We start from the raw sequence: 22,017 nt of genomic DNA, 5'->3' as shown, positions 1-22,017 counted from the left end.
CCCTTCCCTTCCCTTCCCTTCCCTTCCCTTCCCTTCCCTTCCCTTCCCTCCCTCCCCTCCCCTCCCCTCCCCTCCCCTCCCCTCCCCTCCCCTCCCCTCCCCTCCCCTCCCCTCCCCTCCCCTCCCCCTCCCCTCCCCTCCCCTTCCCTCCCCTTCCCTCCCCTTCCCTCCCCCTCCCCCTCCCCCTCCCCCTCCCCCTCCCCCTCCCTTTCCCTCTGTTTTTATAACAAAATAAATGTCTCATTTGTATTGTTTTCTTACAGAATGCCATAAAGTGATTATGTTTTCCAAAACTGTTTCAGTGAAAGCCCATGAATAGGTCTGCAGAGGTTCAAGCAGATGTTCAAGTATCTGATCTCCTTTTCCTCAGTTCTGAGTCAGCTGAATAGGAGTCCAGCCAGTCAGCCTGGAAAACGTGAACTTTATCCCCAAGTTAATGTCTCTGGACTCATGGCTGAAGCAGACAGCATGCTTTCCCAGGGAGGCTCAGGGTCACAGCTGTTACAATTGCTGGGTGTCTCCTAACTTAGGTAGGTGTACTAGAACTTATCTGAAGCACAAGAGGTTGCTTTGGTTTCAGAAGGAGAATGAAAATGTTACCCTCTAGCATTGTTAGTCTTCTCTGGCCTACAGCCAAGCCAGCTTGCAGGTGAAATTTTATTTCCCATCATGACCACGGGCCTTGGTCACTACTCAAATACTCTCTTTTGCCCCCGTAAGCCAAAATATATATTGTTATACTGAGACAAATATTTACTATTTGATATATAATGCCCCACAGTCCTCCTGCAGTCTTTGATAAAGTTCCCTTCACTGCTCTTGTTTTCCTAGCTAAGAGCTAGTTCAGGAAACAGATGGGTGATTGCATGCCTGTGATGTGGAACTCTGAGAGGAAAGTTGAATGCTCTGCTTTTTGTTCAATATAAACTTGATCTGACATCACTGGGACTTTGTTTTTAGGGGGTTCTTTTTGCCTGAAGTAACCCACTGGCTTTCAGTGGGTCAGTAACAAAAAACCCAAATAGTCAAAGATGAGTACTGTGATGGTCCTCTCTTCCATCTCGAGACTGTAGATTTTTCAGCCTGATTTTACTTTTTTAGTGGCTATGGTTGCATGAACAATATGCCTACATCACTCCATAAGATCAAGAAACCACCACTCATAAAATGTGTACCGGAATTATTTTTATTCTTTTCTCAACTCAGAAGAAATTATTAGATTTTGTGCTATGCACTCCCACAACAAAAGAGTATCACAGCATCCTCTGATGAGTGAGTGTAGGAGGCTGTGAATTAAATGAAATACAATTATTGGGATCATCTAGTTTAACTTTAGGAGAGAGCTGGTTGTCTCAACCCTCGCTGCCCTTTCTTTTCTTAATGTCATGTAGATAGGACATCTGGCAGAGGCTCAGTCCCAGTGCAACCATTAACATTAACCCTGACTAGCCCAAATCACAACCAGGTCGGTTCATTCTCTATAGCAAAAGAATTTAAGCACAATGTCCTAGTTGCCAATTTCTCAAGTACATGAAATAATTCTGCTTTCAATAAATATCTAGACCAGGCTGATTGCAACACCTTCACTCCAAAGAACCTTTGTGCTAATAAAAGAACATTATACTTCTAAAGTTAGTCTCTATTTCATTTTGAGCAAGGGCATGGCAGTATGCCCCTATAAACTATAGCCAGATCTCATTTGTTCTGTACCCTCTATGGGTTATTGCTGTAATCTAACTAACAATTATTGCATCTTATGAATCCCTGAACAAATATTAATTTACAACTTGTTCAGCTTTGTTAAACATCAAAGAGAGTAATTTATGAATTACATCAGCAATAATTTTGACTTCATTCAGGGCCATTTCTCCTGCCAGTCCAGGCGCGGACTCAGCATGCCAGCTGATAATTGTCTGCAGGCACCATATGATGCCCAAGCTCTGCCTTCCAGCAACATGGATGTTTCTCTTTTTGAAGGCAAGGGGGCAGCTCCCTCCCCACATTCCTGGGTGGAAGGCTTATCCCAGAGAAGGATAGACTCCAGAGGTATCTGCCTGGTGCTAACTTGATCTGCAGTACCCTCGTACTGAAGGAGAAAGTCCTTTCAGTGTGGTAGCCTCAGTGTTGTGCCACTCCTCCTTCTTCACAGGTATTTCACTGGCCTTGGAGATGCTGGTTTTGCATGTCTAAAGCAACCTTTCCATGTGCCTGCTAGAGAATGTGCTTGGCACTCCCCTTGTGGTACAGGTCTGACAACTCAGCAAGCAGCAACCACCTTCTTCCAGGTCACTGGGAAGCTGAAACACCCTTGTCTAGTTCTTCACCATTTTTGCCTCCAAACTTGGCTGCTATGAATTGAATTTGGTGTAACTGGTGTTCCACAGAGTGTAGGAAGCTCAAGGAAACACTGGGTGTACACCCTGAGCTGTTAACATGAGATACCACTGAACTCTCCTTCCTCTTAGGGAACCACAGCTCTGGAGAGGAAACTTTAAGATGACTGATTTTGGTGCCATTGATTCACATGGTTTTTTCCTGTCTGGGCCTCCTCCCTCAGACATGTTCTATGCTTGCACCACATAGGATTTTATCTACCTTCTTCCGCCATTTTCTACTCTCCGTGATGGACATCCCACTCCTGTAGCTGCAGATACGATCTTAAACTAGTCAGGATGCTGTTATTGCTGGATTTTTGTTCTTCATTTCACATCTTCTCTGCTAAAGGGGGGAAAAACTTGCGAGGGTCACAGTCTTCTGCAATTGGCAGCAGAGATACTTCCTATTCTCAAGCATTATTTCATGTCAGTGTGTAATTGCACTCACAAAGTTGTCTACACCAAAAGTGAGCTAAAAATGTCCCCCCATCATGACTGGAGATTCTGGATGCAGGAAATACATAGTCAAAATGTAAGAGTCCAGCTTATGGCTTGCCTGAATGTTTTATTGTCTTTGAAAGGCCTGACAGCTGGTGTGAACTTTTATATCAGATATCATTCCCTGCTTCAAATATTTCCATGTGACTGGTTTTGGTTAAAGAAGGCATTTTGTTGAATTTAATTAGGTAGAAATACAATTTAAGGGCAGATAACACCCCTTCTCCTTACTAAGGAAGATGGCCTGGAGCATTGCTTTGTGCTAAAGTGTCTCCCTAGCATAGCTTTCTGGCTGAGAAAACAATGTGCTGCATCCAGGAAAAATATGAAGGCTGTATCTGTGCCTAGAAACTGTCACACTGGTATCTTTATAAATTGCACTGATGATATGAAAACAAAGTGCCTTAATTTAATTATGTGTGTTTTCCTTGGTTAGTGTAAGATGAGTTCTGATGGGGGATATGAGGACCTTTATCCTATCAGACTGTCTTGAAAGGCAGAGGCAGAAGCAGCCCCTGTCTGCACTGCAGGGCCATGGGGTGCTCACCCATCCCCTCTTTGAGGATCGTGTTTTGCTCTTCCCATACTCACTGTACCCACAGCTTGGACAGTGACATATCGGCTACAGCAACAAAGAAGCAAAGGGAGGGACTGGGAAAAACATCTGAGTGGAAGACTTAATTCAGCAATTTTCTTTCCTTTGCTTCTTTTTTTGTGAACTGCCTGCAGGCAGGTGGGACTTCTTTCAGATGAAGTGGTGACTGACAGATGAGTTTCATGGCCTTCCTGAGTGCTGCTCTGTGGGCAGATTCACACTCAGACCCTTTTGACGTGCAAGGACAGTGCATCCTCCTGCCACAAATCCATAGGGAGAGAGAGTTTGCCCTGGCTTGATGCTGCTCCCTGGGCTGCTGTAGGAGAAGGAGTGCAGGAACCTCCATGCCACGGGGCTGGGAGGCTGCTGTGCCCTCACAAAGGAAGGAGATGCAGCTCTAGGAGGATCTAATGGTCTCTGACCTTTCTGCAGATCGCATGGAAGAGGGAGATTCTTTGCAGCTGTGTATCTTGATATAAGGTACACCAAGCACATAAAGGCATTGTGAAGAAAAACAAGTGCTTTCATTAGGCATTTCAAAAAATATAGAGAAAATGAGAGAAGAGACTGCAAAGTTTAGGAGACCTGATTGCTGCCAGTGCATTTAAGTGGGAGACATCTGCAGTTAAGAAATGTATGAACTAAAAACTACATCAAAACATATTTGGTGATGCTCTGGTCTGAGCATATTGAGGAAGAGGTAGGACCCTGTCATCATACTGAGCATCGTGGGAAATGGGAATTGCACCAACTATCATGCACCAAAAATAGTAATATTTTTACAGGGTGTCAGACACTGCACTCCCAGGCAGTACTAAAGCAAATGACTGGGAGTAAATGGACAAGAAAACAAATGGCTGGAAAGATAGCCATCAAATTCCTCTTGCTTCTTTCTCTGGCACTTAGTTTCCTCTTCAAAATGTTGACAATGTTCCTTAGACAGAAAGAGAATAGAAATGGAAAAAGTAAGTGGATAGACCGTGGTTATGGTTTATTTTCTTTCCCCAACAGGGGAGTATTGTGTAACAGAATTTTGTTCAAGTATCATTTTTATTCTTAAAATAGTTATTATTCTCCATACTTAATATGAAACAAGAGCTATGTTTTGGGTCCAACATAATTCTTGATAGGCTGTGAGGGGGATTTTTAAAAAGTTATAAAAAAATTATATATTAATTCTACATTAATTTAATTTAAACTAAATTAAAATTAAATAAAATGTAAAAGAAAGTATGAAAAAGTGCTTTGTAGTGTGTATTTTGGGAAAAAAATATATTTGCTGACCCAGGGGCTTTGAGTACAGTATCTTCTCTCTTCTCTGATAAATAAACTGCAAAACTGGAGACAAAGACAAGTAAATTTTGAAGACAATGACCAGATTCTGATATCAGGTATAATCTAATATCACTGGATTGCCAGTACCCAGAGTCAGAATGACATCCACTGGGAGACGGAGGGTCTCTTTTTAAATAACTCCATGAGCTGATACAATTTATGTATCATCAGAATGTATAGTGCAACAAACAATGTGTCTGAGTGCTCCTGTACCAAAACAAGGTCACAAGAAACCTAGAAGTGCTGAAAGAGGAGAAATTTTGTATGGTTACTCTTCAGAAAATTACAGGAACTCTCCATCTAAAGCAAAAAAATCTAAGTGGCAAAATTCCCAGCTCAATCTTTCACCTTTTCTTTTCTGTTTGGGATTTTTTTTACTTGCATTGGGGCAGAAATGTTATTAAAAGAGCATCTTTCAAAGTGACTTCAATACTTCCTTGAGTCCCGAGAAAAGATATATAAACCTGAGAAAAGTGTGGAAGAGAGGGGACAGTAGCAAGGGGAAGTAGCATTGAAAGACTGTGGTTATTCATGGGCAGGTTGTGTTGCAGGGTCAATGTGCTTCTTTCTGAGCAAGACAAAAGGTTTAAGCAGTCCTTTCTCTAAATATATTGCCAGTATAGAAGACAAAATGCTGGACCTAATTCAGTTTTCATTCATTCTATCCCAGCTGAAACAACTTTGAGAAATTTAGTGTGAGAAGTTTCCAAAAATAGGTAGAGAAGTTAAAAGATTGATGGATGGAGATGGCAGCATTCATGGGAAAAGGATCAGGTAGCCACAGAACTCCCTCATCTTCTCTATGCCTTAGAAAACTGTCTGGTTCTTGATGAGTTTTGAGTGAAAATGGATTTCTCTGGTGTCATTAATTTTATTTTCCTTAGGTCACCTTTCCCTTTATATTAGTCCAGCAAAATAAACAAAAGAAAGAAGTCATAGTTTTGATTTTGAGGTGGATATGTGTGAAATTGAGGTCTATGTACTGTTATATGTACTTTATATATTTTTTATTTTAATATTTATATATGTATATAATATGTATATGCATATACATATGTAACATATGTATATGTCCTGTTATATGTATGTCACATAGACAGATAATCACAAATAGGAAAATGCAATCAATCATGCCGTCACTTTTTTCCCAGCCCTTCTCTCATGTGCCTGCCCCTGTAAACCATTGATATGCACAATGTGTTAACAAAAGCTGGCATATTTCCACTGCTTTTGCATTTTTTTTCAAATCCTTCTGTAACACAAGGGAAATACTTGCCCCTCATTGTTTTAAGGGGCAATAATCTACTTGGTAAGTGGAAAGACTACAGTGCAAAAGGTTTTAATTTAAAATCCCAAAGCAGAAAATCGATTATTGCTGAAACAACCAAAGCCCAAAATCCAAGTATCGTAAGAAGAACTTCTTTTTTAGAACTAAGTTGCTTGGTAATGCAAGAGGGTAATAGCAGTTATCTGAAGTTTAATTAAGGCAGTTTGTGCAAACTTCCTCAAAAACATTTGCCAGGGTATTTTCTTCTTCACCCGTGTGACACTCCTTGCTAATGCAGCTGGCCACATCACTGTTCCTTCTGTAAAGTCACCAACTCCCCCTCTATAGTGACATCCTGAAAAAGGAACATCCTGAAAGATCCTGGAAATTTACCTGTGGGGAAAAAAAAAAACCCAAAAAACATCAAACCATCAGCTTTAATAGGACTTGCCATCTACCTTACTGCTTTCAAAATGGAGATTTGCTTCAGCTCTCCGAAAGTTACTCCCTGATAACATCCATCATATATCTGATGGGCCAACTAAACTGCACTAAACGAAAGCTGCTGACACATATCCTAAACCCACTACTAGAAAGTAATGATTTTGAATTAAGTTTCCTTGGCAAGCTACAGAAGTAACTCATCTTTTAGACTTTGTGAATGCACAGTTTCTGGAGCTGGGAAGCCATTTAGTGTGTTGGCACAACAATATATGAGCTCTGGACATTTGGGAGCACAAGCTTAGGATTGGTTAAACAAGCAGATGCCTTAAACAGGGCTGCTAAGTGGTTTAAATGAAACCAATGTTGTGCCACATAAAAGCATAAATAACTCTCTTCCACAGGGCAAATAAATGAAATTCTTCCCAGAGACCTCTAAGGAAAAGAAATCAACAAGCTCCCTTGAAAGACCTTTTCTGTCTTAGAAGTTTATTACTGGTTTCTGTGGCCAGTTGAGCTGCTCCACTTTTAATAAATGACAGTGAAATTCATTTAGTGGCCACTATTTCGACACTTGGGTGCATGAGGTTGTACAGCTCTGGGAGTGTTGGAAGGGAAACGGTGAAATCCACCTGCCCATGGGTTATGTGCAGTTCTGTGCTCTTGGGGCTTCTCACTGGGAACTGTCCCAGCTCTGCCCATATGCACAGACACCAAGCAGCACCAGCACTCACTGACTGACACTCACTGCCACCACATGCATGCCTCTCCTGGACTTAAGCTATTCTCTTCCTTTTTTTATTAAAAACCTGTTTCTTAAAAAAAAATCCAACCAACCGAAAAAAGCCCTAAAAAAATTAAAAACAAATCAAAATAAAACAAAAACCCCTGAACTAAACTAAACTAAAGTAAACTAAACTAAAGGCTCTGGTGTAAAAAAACAGAGTGCTGACTCTGTACCATCTGGTGACTTCTTAACTGCAACCATGCAGCACAGCACAAGTCCTTGGAGGGAAGAGGCAACTAATGAGATGCAGAGATCCTGAGCTGGTTAGAAGTAACACTAGATTTCTGTTGTCCTCACTAGTTAATGTGATATGTAAATGAGGAACATATGATAGGATTTGAAGCCTGTCTGTAGGAAACACACCAGTGTAAGTGCTTAGGAGGAGGTGGTCTTCCTAATGAATATGCTCTTTGTTTGAGAATGGAAGTGAAGTCCTAGTTTTATTCCATCATTTTGTGCTACTTGTCTAAAGCAGTACTTATTCCAGGAAATGGCAAGTGTTTGAAATTTGAATGTGATCCACTCCATTAGCTGGAATTTGTACTGTCACACCCTAACTTCTGCACTGCAAAAAATCCTAACCCCTTCCTCAGCTGCTAGAAGTGGACTTCACAGTGTATCTGAAGCCAATAAGAAATGCCTAAATCTGCTGATTTGTACCAAAGCTAGAGTTAGCACAGCAGACATTTTAAATCAAATATAAGACAGAAATTCCAAAAGAGACACCAGGGGTTGGATTTCCTCATTGTATCATGGCACCTAGTCTAGGGCTTTGCTTTCTGACCCTGCTCAGTGTCTTAGCTTCTGTGGATTTCTGTGAAGTCAGGCAAATGGTCAACATCTTTGCAAATCAGCTCCATGCTAGGACACTGGCTAAGAGCAAAGGAAAATACTTTTAGACATCAAATTATCAAACTGTTGAAACTTTCTGTTGTATAGTTCTTCTCATTGCACTGAAAGTCATTCAACACAAGTAGCAAAGTTGGGGAGGTTCTCATCTCGTCTTCCTGCTATCTCCTTATTTTAATTTCTTGTATCTTCTGTTTGTCCCTGTTCACAACCTTCCTCCATTTTTCTTTATGTGGAGATCCTGGGATGTGGCTTTTATTTTTGAAGCTGGTATAATTAAGAGAAAAATGAAATGTAGAGACAGAACACAGCCTTTAGCTTTGTCTACCCTGAAAAGGTGGATTGAATTGCATTCTGAGTCCACAAATTTGAGAAAATTTAAAATTTTCTCATATTTTCTCCAGCAACTGAATCCTTAATATCAAAGTCCAGTAGTTAGGAAACAAAAACATACAATAAATTTTAGGGATATAGTTAAAATAGCAGACATTTCTGATGATAAAAGGTTGCAACAAGCTATTTCTCAGCCAGCTTTAAAGCAAGAAATTTTGGTAAGGATTCTTTTATAATTAAAATCAAATAAATAAAATTGCCCACTGCAATAAGAGGAGTGTTATTTGCATCTTAAATACAATTTGTAAATTTCAGATTCCTTTGATTTAGATTTACTCCTAGGGACTAGCAATACCACATCCATGGATTCCCACATTTTTTCAGTGTACTGTGAAAACATCTGCTAGTACTCATCAAGCTCCTCTGTGGTTTGTTGTCCCCATTTTACAAGCTGAAGGAATTAGACAGGTTAAAGGACTTGCCCAAGACCACACAGGGAATCGGATGACAGAGTAGGTACTAGAATCATAATTTCCTGGCTCTACTTCCAATTGCCTTGTGCCAAGGAAAAGGCCTTTCTTTCTAATGCAATGCCTACATTATGTGACTTTGTTCTTTCTCTCTCTCCCCCCCTTACTCTTGCTCCACCTCACCTAAAATGTAATTGAAAAAAGTTCTCTCCTTTAGTGTGCAGCTTTGTATTTAATCTATAGTGCCAAACAGACCAAATGAATGTTGTCACCACTCCAGAAAACGCAGGGAGAGTTTATTTAGCTGATGTGATGGCATAGATTGGTTATAAAAACCTCACAGACTTCTGCCAGGGAGGTGACCCCTTGAGTCCTGACTAAACACACTTGTGTTAATCAGGCTGTTCTGCAGAACTTCGCAGCCAGGACGGGTGCAAAGCTGACAAAACAGTACCCTGAAGCCACAGTATCCCACTATGGATATTAGCCAAAATGCCCCCATCTACTCCTCATTTTTCTTTTCCTGTAGCTCTCCAGTCAAACACGCCTCTCTTGGTGACAAATGTTGTGATGCAGTGGGAAAAAGGTTATTTTGTCTTCCTAAATTAAGAAGGTAGCCTTCTTTCTGTATTTTAAAAGGGGTGTTATTTCATTTGCTATAAGGATTGAAGTGACTTGGTATTATTAACATATCTTCAAGATTATTTTTTTAGACTCACTAACCAGTGCCCTTTTACAGATGCCTTTCAGAACATTTTTGGAGAACTAGTTATTATCATTCCTGCAGATCACCTATCACCTTATTCTCACCTGATTTTGTCCAGTGCCTTGTTAGCTTGAGCATCCAATAATAACTAGAGATTAATGAATTAGAAGTTATGTTTTCCATCCAAATTATGAGCAGCCTTGCAATAGCTGAATGTTGCATGGTTCCTCATCTGCCTCTGCTGTTGTTCTTGCAGGGAAATGGTTTTCTTATAGTGCAGAACCCCTTAGTTCTGCATTATCTCATGATGTCTGACCACAAGGCTGGACTACATCCTTATACATCCTTATACATAAATATAGGACCAGAGTTTGAAAAACATTTAAGCTTCCAGTAAAATATTGCTTAAAAGTAGTTAACTGATTCTTTAAAGTGTCTCAGATACAGCATAATGGTCTGCTGCCCGAGGGCAAGGGCTGCTCCCTGGGGGATGTCTGAGGAAGCACCAGTACCCACGGTTAACTAACGACACTCTTCACCCATGGTACCTCTGAGCAGTGCATGAGGACACTACAAGCTGTGTAAAATATAAATGAGTTCATAACTGTCACCATATTAAGCTGCAAAGTTCTCACACTAATCTTGTAAAAGTGACAAGACTGGGACACAAGCAATTACATGACAGAAATTTTCTGTGGCCACATCCAGACAAGCAGAGAAAGTGTTTGTTAGTGACATACCTTAAGAAAAAATCTGTTCAGCACAACAGAATGTTTTAGCACAGCACTACATGTTCAGCAGGCAAGTTCAGGTTTATATCTAAGTAAACAAATGGTTACTTATCTTCTCTGGTACCAGGTGATATGACGTGCATCCCGCTTTACTGTTGCTCTATCATAATCCTCAATACTTATATTATATGAACATGGATCAAGTTGTTTTGGTTTCTAATCATGCTTTTTAAGAAGAGTCACTGGGCATAGTGGTCTGTTTATATAATATTCTCTGGTTTTATATTTGGCAGAGGTATACACAGGCAGCAGCAGGGGTATGGTTTGTCTAGATGACAACTTTTCACAGAAGAAAAGCTTCATAAATCACTTCCCTGAACTGTCAGTTCTGTTAGCAACTCCCTCTGGTGTTGTACAGCTGAGGGGGTTATGTTGAGCACAGCACTTGCCTACAGCCAGAGGAGCCCTGCTTTTGTTTATTTTTCTTTCCTAATTACCTATAGTAAGAGAAAACTGGTCCAAGCTGAGAAACCTTTAGAAAACACACTGGATGATCAAAATACCATGACAGGCTTCTTCAGTGCCTAAAACCTAATTGTGCACAGTAGCCTGCATCTCTGCTAGAGTCAGCTTGGAATCACTTCTTCCAAAGCATTGTAGTAATGACCATTTCTTGCTGACTTTAAAAAAAAACCCAAAAGTGTTTCTGAAAAAGAAATGTTGTGGATGTCTGGACCTAAAGACAGATAGCTAATGCAGACGTATGGACAATGCACACAAAAGCTTCCCAGTGTCAGATGAGAAGAACATGGGCCATAAATTCTCTGTCCTTAACTTATAGCCACACATGGTTTTGCTTATAGCAGATGTTGTGTGAAAATTAGCTGCAGCTTGTGGCTAATGGAGGAACATTTGTAGAAAGGGTTCAGGAGGTGAAGGCTATTTTTAAGGCTTCTGTATGTAAAACTAAATCTCTGTCTATAGCAAGGTGGCAGAGTTGACTGAAAGTGCAGGTTGTAGGCACAGAGGGGTAGGAAAATAGTTCGCTTTGCACAGCTGCCTTATATGAGACTGCTTGTAGATGTGCAACTTAGTGATTGCACTTAGTTATTTTATCTGCTTCAACCCATTTCCAGTTGCCACTTGGCATGAAGAATTTCTCTGCTGAATATCAGAGAAGGAAATGAAATGAGGTGAAAGTGCCTGTCTTATCTTGCATGCTGCTGTTCTTTCCCATGCTGATGTGCAAAGATAAGATGGTGCAGACTGGCCTTTCATTCTGGCTCTGGTGCAGGAACCAGGAGAGGTTTCCCTCTCCAAGCACAGATGCCCAGCAGCATTTCACCCAGCTGCCACACAGCACTGCTTGCTCCCTTTCCCCAGATCCATGTGGCCTGACTTAGGTGCAGAAGGGTGCATGCATACTGCAGGTAGTCTTTCAGGGAGCTGGAGCCACCAGGATTCTCTATCAGGCATCAGCTCTCAGAGGGGTACACGAGGGTTGACCTCTGAGGCTGATGGGGAAAAATTGTCCCTTGGTGCCTTAGTTGCATTTCCCTCTTCCCCAAATACCTCCATCATGTCCTCTTTCAGGAAGGTGACCGGGGTGGTTTTGCCAGGACAGGCGATGGGGTGTGGAGGCACAGAGGGCTGGGCCAGCCACCACTGAGGTGCCAGGCACGTTGGGCAGCTCTGTGCCTTCCTGTGTGGAGCGTTTGCCTTGGCAGCCAGTGCTCAGCATACATCTCCAGCGCTTGGAGGGAAACTTTCTGTAACTCCAAAGATACTGGGGAGAGAGAAAAGCGGCTCACAGTAGCTTCATCCTCACAACATAGCCAGCCTCCAGCAATCACCCTAGCAACCAGAAACTGAAAAGAAGAGCCAATGGATCCTTCTTCAGACATCTAAGCTTTATTCCACCTTTGTTCTTCTTTCTACTTTTCCCTGAATATGCAGACAGAGCTATCTTCCATGTAATATTTGCTATATGGAGAATGATACAGACTCATTTTCTGCTTTTTGAAACTCCCTAGTTAGCCAGTTCAACTCCTCTGTACTTGAACATTTGCTTTCAATAAGAAAAAATGTTGATTAACTTAGTGGCCTGGCCAAATCTAGTAAGTTTTTTCTGGCAATACCTCTAATGAGTCCCATTTATTAATTTTTCCCCCTACCTTACTTATGTAACAAATTTCCAGATATTAACATCAAGAAAGGCAATAATTTACCTGTTGTATGAGAAAAGTAAAACCAAACCAGCACACTTCCTTTTGTAGTTCTGGATTTCATGCTCACTTAATACATATAAAAGGACCATTTTATAATGTATAAATCTGGAGCTAAGTGTTAAAGCATGGTAGTTTATACATACGATTACGTACAGGCATGTGTGTGCTTGTATATACACATGCAGATTGTAAGATGTCCATTGTAATCAAGTGGCCACTGATCCATGCTGCCTTTTTATTTTTGGTAGGTCTTTACTCTGTTTTTTTAACACCCACCTCTCTCTCTGTGTCTCAGGGGAATGCTATTTAATGTAATTATGCTAAACTGACATTCTCCTTGTGGTATTTAACAAAAAAGAGTAACCATTTTTTAAGCATTCATATATTATGAGTATGTATTTTTTGGCTCTAAATTAGAATGACATTTGATTATGTTTTTAAAATATTATGGCTGGATAAATTAATTACACCAGAAAATCCAGAAGAAACAAACAATAAAAATAATAATAAACATTAGCTGCCACCTCAGTCCAAGCTCACGTAGTATATGTTAAAACTTTATTATTTCAAGTGGATGTGTAATTACAGGAAGGTGGAGGCCATAACTAATGTCAGTGCTAATGGAAACCCATGGTTCATGAGCATCTTCCTAGGAGCGTATGGTTCCCAGAGAAGGCAGGGGGCTGATGGGGTCCTTGCTTGCCCTGCTGGGAGGTCTCTGGGTTTAGCACCTCTGTGGGGCTCACACAGGACACTGGGCATGTTGCCCCAGAGGAGGAAGGTGTAGTGCCACACAAGAGAAGGGTAGCACATGCCTTGCCCCATGGGCTGCACCTCACTCTGGTGGGACCACTCTCCTCACTAAGAAAGCGGCCAGGTTTCCCTCAAAGCGCTGTCCTTTACTTGCCAGCTAGAGCCAGCAGTAGGGTCAATTAGTTCCACTTCTGGTTCTGCTTTTGTGATGCTTTCCTCTGTCCATGGAAACTGGACTCACACTATCAATTCATTTCTCATTCTGTGGGCTACCAGCTGGTAATGATATTGTTTACTCTTGTTTACTCTGACCTTGGCTGGATGTGAAAGAGAGACTTAGATGTAAATGGTTCCATCTCCCATTCCCAGACCCTTGGGCCATTATTTTCTTCTGCCCTACCAAGAAACATGCTGGTTTTAATAAAACATATTGCCATTGCTTTGAATATTTATAACCATGAACCATTCAAAAAATCTATTCACATTAGTCAAGTTAGGCAAAAATAGCTCAAAGACAGCAACCACTGCCAACATTTTCTTTGGTTAGTGCTACCGAAATGTCCCATTTCATTCTATGACTGAATTTCAAGATAGTTATTCCTTATTAATCATGAGCATACTGCCATTAAGACTGCCAAGTAACAGTATAGCCAATATAACTCCTACCCACTTTATAAAGACAAATATTAAAGTCATCACTTACTTTGTGGCTAAAAAATGGAAAAACACAGGAGCATACCAGATGAACCTCAGACATCACACCCTTTGGCACTTGCCCCAGAATTTGCTGTAAATGCTGTCTGCTGTCAAATCCACCTGGTTACTGTGGATCCTGGTTACTGTTGTCCTGGCCATCCAATGAAGACAGTGGCTGTGTGTGCCAAAGCTGAAAGGCTTCTGTGGTGAAATTGTCTCTGGCTGGGGAGATGCAAGGACACACCTCCTGGTCTCATACACACAAATTTATCTAAAGCTATACCTAATGCCTTATCAGGGCCACTTTTGTGGACCAGCCTGTGGCAGTGTCATATGTTATTATGACTTTTTAAACTCATATTTCTGTTAAAATTTTCCCCTGTGTGGGAAATAGACATTTCTAAAGCTCAGTCCAGTTGCAGATAACAGCAAATATTGCATTGGAGTTTCCTATGGGACAGAAAGTCTCATGTTCAAAAGGCTATTGGCAATACGCAGCACTACATGGTGCTTAAAAAGGAACAGGCAAGCTTACCTGGGGAACTGATTCACAAGGTACAGCAGCAGGGCTCTGGGTCTCTGACAGGCAGTAGCTCATCACTATGATACTGCTTTTCAATGACAAAGTAATCTGGAGCATTGCCTCTGCTCCCTGTCCCAATTTCCTGGAAAAGGATGGAGAAGCTGTAGTGATTTACTTGGGTTGTTGTGTCATTTTGAATTTAATAGACTAAGAGATCAGTGTGGGTGCTTTGTATGCCCTTCTGAGAAGTGCACAGCACAACCTTTCTAGCAGGATGAATAACAGCTCATCTAACAGAGAGTGGTGCAGCAGCATATTCTGCTGTCTGCTTTGCCTTGGAAAAATGCATTTTCCTAGATAAAGGGACTGAGGCTGGGGTTTAAGGGCATGCAGATATCTTACTGCTGCCCAGATGAGTCTTTTCATTTATCAGTGTGCATTTTTCACACATTCAAAGTACCTGATCATTTCTTCTTAGCTTTAAGAGTTTTCTGCACATGAGTTAAAGAAAACATTGCTTTTCTCATTTATCTCATTGTAAACTTTAAAAAGGTGACCCTTAGTGAGTTGTTGTGAGTACTTTGGCACATACTTATTTGAGCTTTGGCAAAACCTACTCAAACACATTAACAGTGTACACACAGGCACAAATCACTATTAATCCTTGCCCAGGGGAAAGTTTATGGGGTCCCAGCTGTACAGGGCTTGATGCTAAGACACAAGGTCTTGTCCTGGTGGAGCCACCTGCTGCTATGTTCCGAACCCAAAGGGTTGCTCATCAAGGCAATAAAACATACTCTTGTTCTTGCTGGCATGAGGGGCTTTGAGAACCACAGTCCCGATGACATAAAGGATTGTAACATACAGAGGGAGACAGTGTCCCCAGCTGTCCCGTGCTGAGCACAGTGAGCTCCTGCCTGCTCACTCCGTAGGAGCCAGGCGCTGGAAGGAGTCCCTGGGAGGAGAGGGATGGGCAACTGCAGCAGTCACCCAGCAGTGCAAAGGTGAAATCCTGTTGGTGCAAATAGATGAATATTTGTGGTTTAACTGCAATGGTTTAGCTGAAAAATGATTCAAGTAGCTTGCCTCTAAAATGTGGGGATCTGCTGACAAGGTGAAAGAGCCAGGTCTAGTCATGCTGCTGGCACAGCAGGCTCTAGGGACAGCATCCACATCCACCTCAGCACAAGAGCACACTGCCTGGACCAATGCTGCATTTATTGGACAGACAGCATTTATTCCTCCAACTGCCCTGGGACAAGAGCATGACCAGCTGGATGTGGTCACTTCCATCCTTCTGTTTTTCATGTCCATTTGCTCTGAGTGGCCCCTTAATTCTTATCTGGTAGCATGAACTGCCACAAAAATTTACAAGTGACTGAAGAATTCCATGAACTTGGAGGAAACTGATGTCTGAATGTAGATTTCAGCCTAGTAGGCAACTCTGCCCACGCAAGTGTCTCCTCAATAGACTGGTGCACTGGGCTGCTTTGCTTGGACAGCCATCTATGTTACACAACTGGCAAAGTGGGGCCCACAACTGGTGTTTTAAATACATTCATTAACATGCTCTAGATGAAAAGCAGGAGTTATATGAAATATCCATGTTGCTGGTACTAAATGAATACTTACACTAGACTTTAATAATATTCTGTGGGACAATAACCTCACAGCTGCCTTTCCAAAGTGTTGATTAAAAAAAAAAGAAAAGGACAAGAACAAATGGCTATAAATTGGTTACAACACTCATTAAACCTGTCTTAGAGCAGCTTCTCCCTGCCGTAGGCCAGGGCAGGTTGCCAGCAGAGAGGCAGCACAAGGGCTAGCTTCTTCCTGTCTGTATCCCACTGATGGAGCCAGCTGAAATCCAGAAACTGGATTCCCACTCACCTAGAAGCCCTGAAACAGGGGGAGCGCTGAGGCAGCCAAGCACTGGATCCTTGTGCTCCCTGCATATGCAGCCAAAGGAGCCTCAGAGGGAAAATAAGTGACATGGAAAAGTGTCCAGCTGTAAATTATGCTGTACATGGGATACAGAAATCTGGGGAGCTTTATAGCAGGCAGTTCCTCTGGGGAAGGGCCAGACCCTAGGAAGACTGGCTCACAAAGTCCCATTGTGCCCTAAATGATGGACCAGGGCTGTGGCTGCTCTTTGGCTGGGTCAAGTCACCTCTCCAGAAGTATTGATTTCATCTGGTTTCAAAAGATCCTGGAGCAGAAAGATAAGGCTTTTTAAAATATAGATTATATAGAAATGTTTTTGTGGACCTGTGTAGGGGGTAATAGACAAAAAGTTATTTTTTCAGTGCATATTTGAAAATAAACCTCCAGTTTATATAGCTTGAAAACACTCTCATCATGCTCATTGCTCATTAAAAGTTTGGGGTACTTTTTTTTGTGTACAGTGACTTCTTCTAAGAAAGGTTATTAAAAAGAAGAGTGATTAATGACATACGCTGACTATAAAAATATTTCAATTAAATAAATGAGAAGAAATCATAACCCAGCTTCCTTAGGCCAAAGAAAATGGTGACGTGCCTACAGAATGTATTGTAGTGTTACTGCTGTATCTATTATGGAAGGTTCCTCTTCATCCAATCAACTAAAGCCAGGCATGTTTTCTTCATGAATCTTTCCTTCTGTTTGGGCTAGAGAGAGATGAGGAGAACTCCACTTAGCAGAGAGCAATAACATTTTCACAGAGGGAGCAGTTTTTGTAGGAAAAGAATAATCTAATTTTTAAGAAAACACAACCTTGCATATGTATGTGTAGGTCATCATAGCTAAAGAAACCTTAGAGTTGCTAGCCCTAGGGAGCTTTGCTGATAAGTGTTACACATACTGATAAAGTATCTGCATAGAAAATTCTGTAAGATGACTTCAACCACCCGTGTGGAAATCCCTCTCTGTTTCAGAATAGCAGGTATAAAATCTTAGCGTGTCAGTCTTTATCACATCCTGCAGTTCTTATCCAGACAGAGAGGCAGTGGGGAGAGGGGAAATTGAGGGAAATGACTGAGATGAGAGCCACTCAGAGCTGAGCAGATTTTGAAGTGGGTGTCACTTTAGGATCTTCCTTTCTACTATTTGTTGTCAGCCTCTTTCTTCAGGGACAGAAGAATCCTGTATGAATTCTGATGGAGAAACTGGCTTTATGAGCCTCTATGAGGATTCAGTTTGTATAACAGGGTGATGTTGAAATAATTGGAGGATTCTGCAATAATTTTCCTGGTGTAAAATATCACAAAAATTGATCTTTGAGAATTCCACTGTTATCATTTTTCCTGTGGCTGATGAGAAATGCTTGTGAAACTACATGCTGCTCAAGAGAAATTTTCTTTCTCAATCCCTTCATCAAAGCAAATGAAACAAAGTCTTTGGATTGGATTTTTTTTCCTCAGGCATCTCTGGTAGACAGAACCTGGCCTGAGAGCAAAACCAGTCTTGGAGCTCCCTGAAGGACTGAGCATCCTAAAGCTAACCTGGAGCTCACAGCTATGGATGACAAAACCATTCTGAGATGCGCAGTCAAACTGCTCTTTGCCCCTACTGGGAATTTTCAATAATATTTCAAAAGCACTTTGGTGGACCTCCCCCTCTCAAGGAAACCAAAACACAGGAGTGGCAGAATGGATCTTGCAGACAAGTCTTTCATTCCTGTGGGGAGTACAATGGTGGTGAGACATGCCAGCTGTTCAGTAGTAGTTCTTCAGTGGATGGTGAGTTATACCACACTGTATCATGAGTATTCTGACAAGAAACTTACTTCCACAAAGCTAAGACTTCTAATTGAATGTTTAAGGTACTACATAATTGTTTTCAGGATGATATCAGAAAGTAGAATATACATCTGGTAATGTTATTCTCACACAGTAAAAATCAGAAAAATGTGCAGTTATTGTACAAAGCCCAGAAGAGATGCATTCAGATAAAGGACTTATCTAAAAGTCACAGAAGTCAGATACGCAGTGCCTGGGGCTATGCTGGGAAATTGTATTTGCATTTACTGAAGTGTGCTGTCCTTGTTTTTCCCTTGTGGTCGCAATGATTCAGAAACAAGTGTGAAGCAGCAGGCAATTAGGTTTTGCCACTCAAAAAGCTAAAACTTCTCTGTTAGTAATCATGGCTAGGAGGCTGAAAAGGATGGATGGAAGAAAAACACTTACAGAGACATGTATTTCTGCACATAAGAGGTGACAGAGGTGGTGGAAACAGTTTGTGTCAGGGAACATGATTTTTGAATCCCCGCACCTACCTCACTTCTGTCTGTGCAATGTGACTATAAATGTCTGAACCATACAGGGCAATCAGGAGGGTGTAGAGCCTTGTGGAGGTCTCAGACTTTTTCAGCATTGCCACAGGAGGAAGAAGAGGCTTAAATCTGGACAGCTTTGGCATGGGATACTGAAGCTGGGGATGCAGCAGAGCAGTAGATAAAGAGGTGAGGTTTGCTCCCGCACCATCAGAGCTGGGGCAGACACGGGGCTGCCAGCACTGCTGGTGAGCCCAGGGGGGACAAGGCTCTCTGGCCTCTCTCTAACTCATGAGGCATCCCTCACTGTGACCTGAGACACATGTTAAAGTTGCAATCTACAGAATTAGAGCTTGCATACTTTTTTCTGGTCAATCTAGAGACCTATTAGCCTGCCTAGAGCCTGACTGGTGTTTAGAGTCACAAGAAGAAGAGAAGCCTGTGTCACATCTGATGATTAGTAACAGGAGCTGAACTCCTTTGATTCACAATGGTTAAAGAATAACAGTAAAAGTATAGGTAAGTAGCTGACTTCTAACATCTAAATGCTACAAGCTAAAACTAAGGATATATTTTAAGGAACACCTTGCACTTAATTTCTTTGTAAGTAATATGCTGTAACAATTTTTAAAGGCCTTATATATGTGACTGAATTTTATTTTAACTGTAATACATAAAGCAAGATTTAATAGCTGGCTTACAAGAACTAATAAGCAACTAAAGCTATCTTAAAGTGTCAGTGTGAGTCTGGATTAAAAGAAATGCCTTGTCTCTAGCCATCTGTTACACACTGGAGTTAAACAGACACACAAGTGCTTTTTCCTGGAAGCCATCTGCACAAATATTGATTGAGTAATTTCATAAAATTCTGATTTAGTAATTTACCAGCTGACAAGGTGATAGTGCACAGTGTAGGTTTAAGTTTCCTGGCATTTCTACTGCAGCTAAAACAACATTGATGTGCATTTCTTTTGCCACTAGCATTATTGCAAAAGGAGACATTGGAAACAAATCCAACATAACCTATTGAGAGAGTCTGTAAAATATTTTCCTATTAACATCAGAATAAAAAATAATGTGGTATTCCAGAAAATTGAATGGCACTTACATTCCATAATCTTCATCAGATCAGCTTGCATGGGGTTTTGTTTTTCCTTTGCCTGGTTTGAGGCTTTTTCTATTAATTCTATCCAGTTTTATTTTAATTAGTTTAAAATTTTAGAGATTCATGATCATCGTGGTATTTAAATAACTGAGTTTCAGCATCTGTCAGCAGTGGCTTTTTCAACCCTCAACTATTTAAGAGCTGCAGTCTTTCTTCATTTTCCCTCCCTCCAGACACTGACTTTGCTGTTGTGACTCATGCCCTCAGCACCCCTGGCAGGCAGGCAGCTGTCTGCAGCAAACCACTGCTGCTGGGTTTGGAGCAGCAGGTCTGGGCTGGGGAAGCAGGCACGGAGATGCACCCCCCGTGCAGCTTGTCCTTCCACCACCTCTCCCTGTCCTGAGTCAGCAGTGCTCTTGTCCTGCCTCTTCCCATAGAAATGGATTTTTCCAGGGATAAACTATCTCACTGTGGTTCCACTATATTTTCCAATTTCACCCCTTAGTGCCTCAAAGAAGCACAGCCTTTCTGAGATGATTAGAGGTAATTTTGGTTCCATCCTCTGTCAGTGATTCTTTCCTGATTCCTACAAGGTTATACCAATTAGAAAATTGATCTAAGCTAAGAGCATAGAACCATATAGAAACCATAGGACCAGAAAAAATAGGGAAATGCTTTTAAGATCATAAAATCCAACTGTACACGTATTACTGCCAAATCCACCACTATACCATGTCCACTATGTACAAAATATGGGAAAGAGTAAGACTCCTTTGAAAAAATTTTCTTCTGTGAAAAGTGAGCAACCAGGTAGTAGAAGAAGGGTTAGCCACAAGAAGACTTTTTTATTATTTGCAGTGTGACAGAGGCAGAGTTTGGGTGCCCAGTCCAAGGGAAAATCATGCTGTCATTCATGCCAAAGAAAAACCCTTCTGGAAATAAAGAATAATTTCTTTTCCCAAAAAGTTTGCAGTCTCACCTCAGACCCCAAAAACTAGGCCGAGGCAGACAGAAGGAGGCAGATGAAGAACTGCACTCCCTCTGCTCCATCAAGAGCCAGAGTTAAAAAAAAATGGTCACATCTGCACTGATACTCGTCACTTTGGCGTTGCCCCTGCCTCAAGCTCCATTTTTGAAAGAGCAGGTTCTGGGCAGCAGAGGTGACTCAGGACACAATGCCAGGTGTGGGTGTTTGGAAGTGGCTCCATGGGGCAGTGGGATCAGGGCAGCCCTGGGCTCTGGCCTTTGGTTGCACAGGTTTTTGCAAGATGGAACCCTACAAAAGTTTTTTTGGTATCAGCACACTGAGGGCTCTGGCTTAGCCTCTAGAGACAGGAGATGGAGTACATCAGATTCACATCTGCAATGGGCATCTCCACCCCTTCTAGAGCAATGACAGTCTTAGCCTTGGCTAGCATGGATTTGTTTTACGGCACAGCTTTCCTGCTTTGAGTGTTTGGGGGCTGCAGCTCTAAATACCGATGAAGAAATGTGAAACCTCTCAGGGACAAATCTTCCAGTTAGCATGGTAGGACCCCATGATCCATCCTAGCCACTGAGATCAGCTCAGATGGTATTAATAATGCCAAGGTTGTGGGTTTGATCCCTGTATGGGCCATTTGCTCGAGAATTGAACTTAATGATTCTTGTGGGTCCCCTCCAACTCAGAATATTCTGTGATTCTGTGGTCTTGAGAGTGTGTAATCTGTTTTTCACATGGGAACAGGCACACAATGTTCATGAACACCATTTTAGATGCCACTGCTTCCTTTGGTCCAGCATGGGTTGAATCCCATGGGTCACTCAATGCCTTATTTACAGTCTGGATAATAGCAAGGAAACTTCACCACAGCACCAGTAAGGCCAGAAACTTATGAAATCCCAAGCAGAGGAGTAGGGGAGACATGGCCACCTGTAAAAGCTTCTTGCCAAAATGAATGGAACAAACTCTCCTCTGTGTCCATTGCAGATCAGGCATGAAACGACAGGCTGTCACTTCAGCAGCGATGACTGAAGAAAAGCATTTTACCAGAAGGGGAAGTGAGTCATGCAATAAATTGCTCAAGAAATTTT

Source organism: Taeniopygia guttata, chromosome 4, assembly GCF_048771995.1.
Source record: "Taeniopygia guttata chromosome 4, bTaeGut7.mat, whole genome shotgun sequence".
NCBI lineage: Eukaryota > Metazoa > Chordata > Aves > Passeriformes > Estrildidae > Taeniopygia > Taeniopygia guttata.
Note: the sequence above shows the minus strand (reverse complement) of the source record.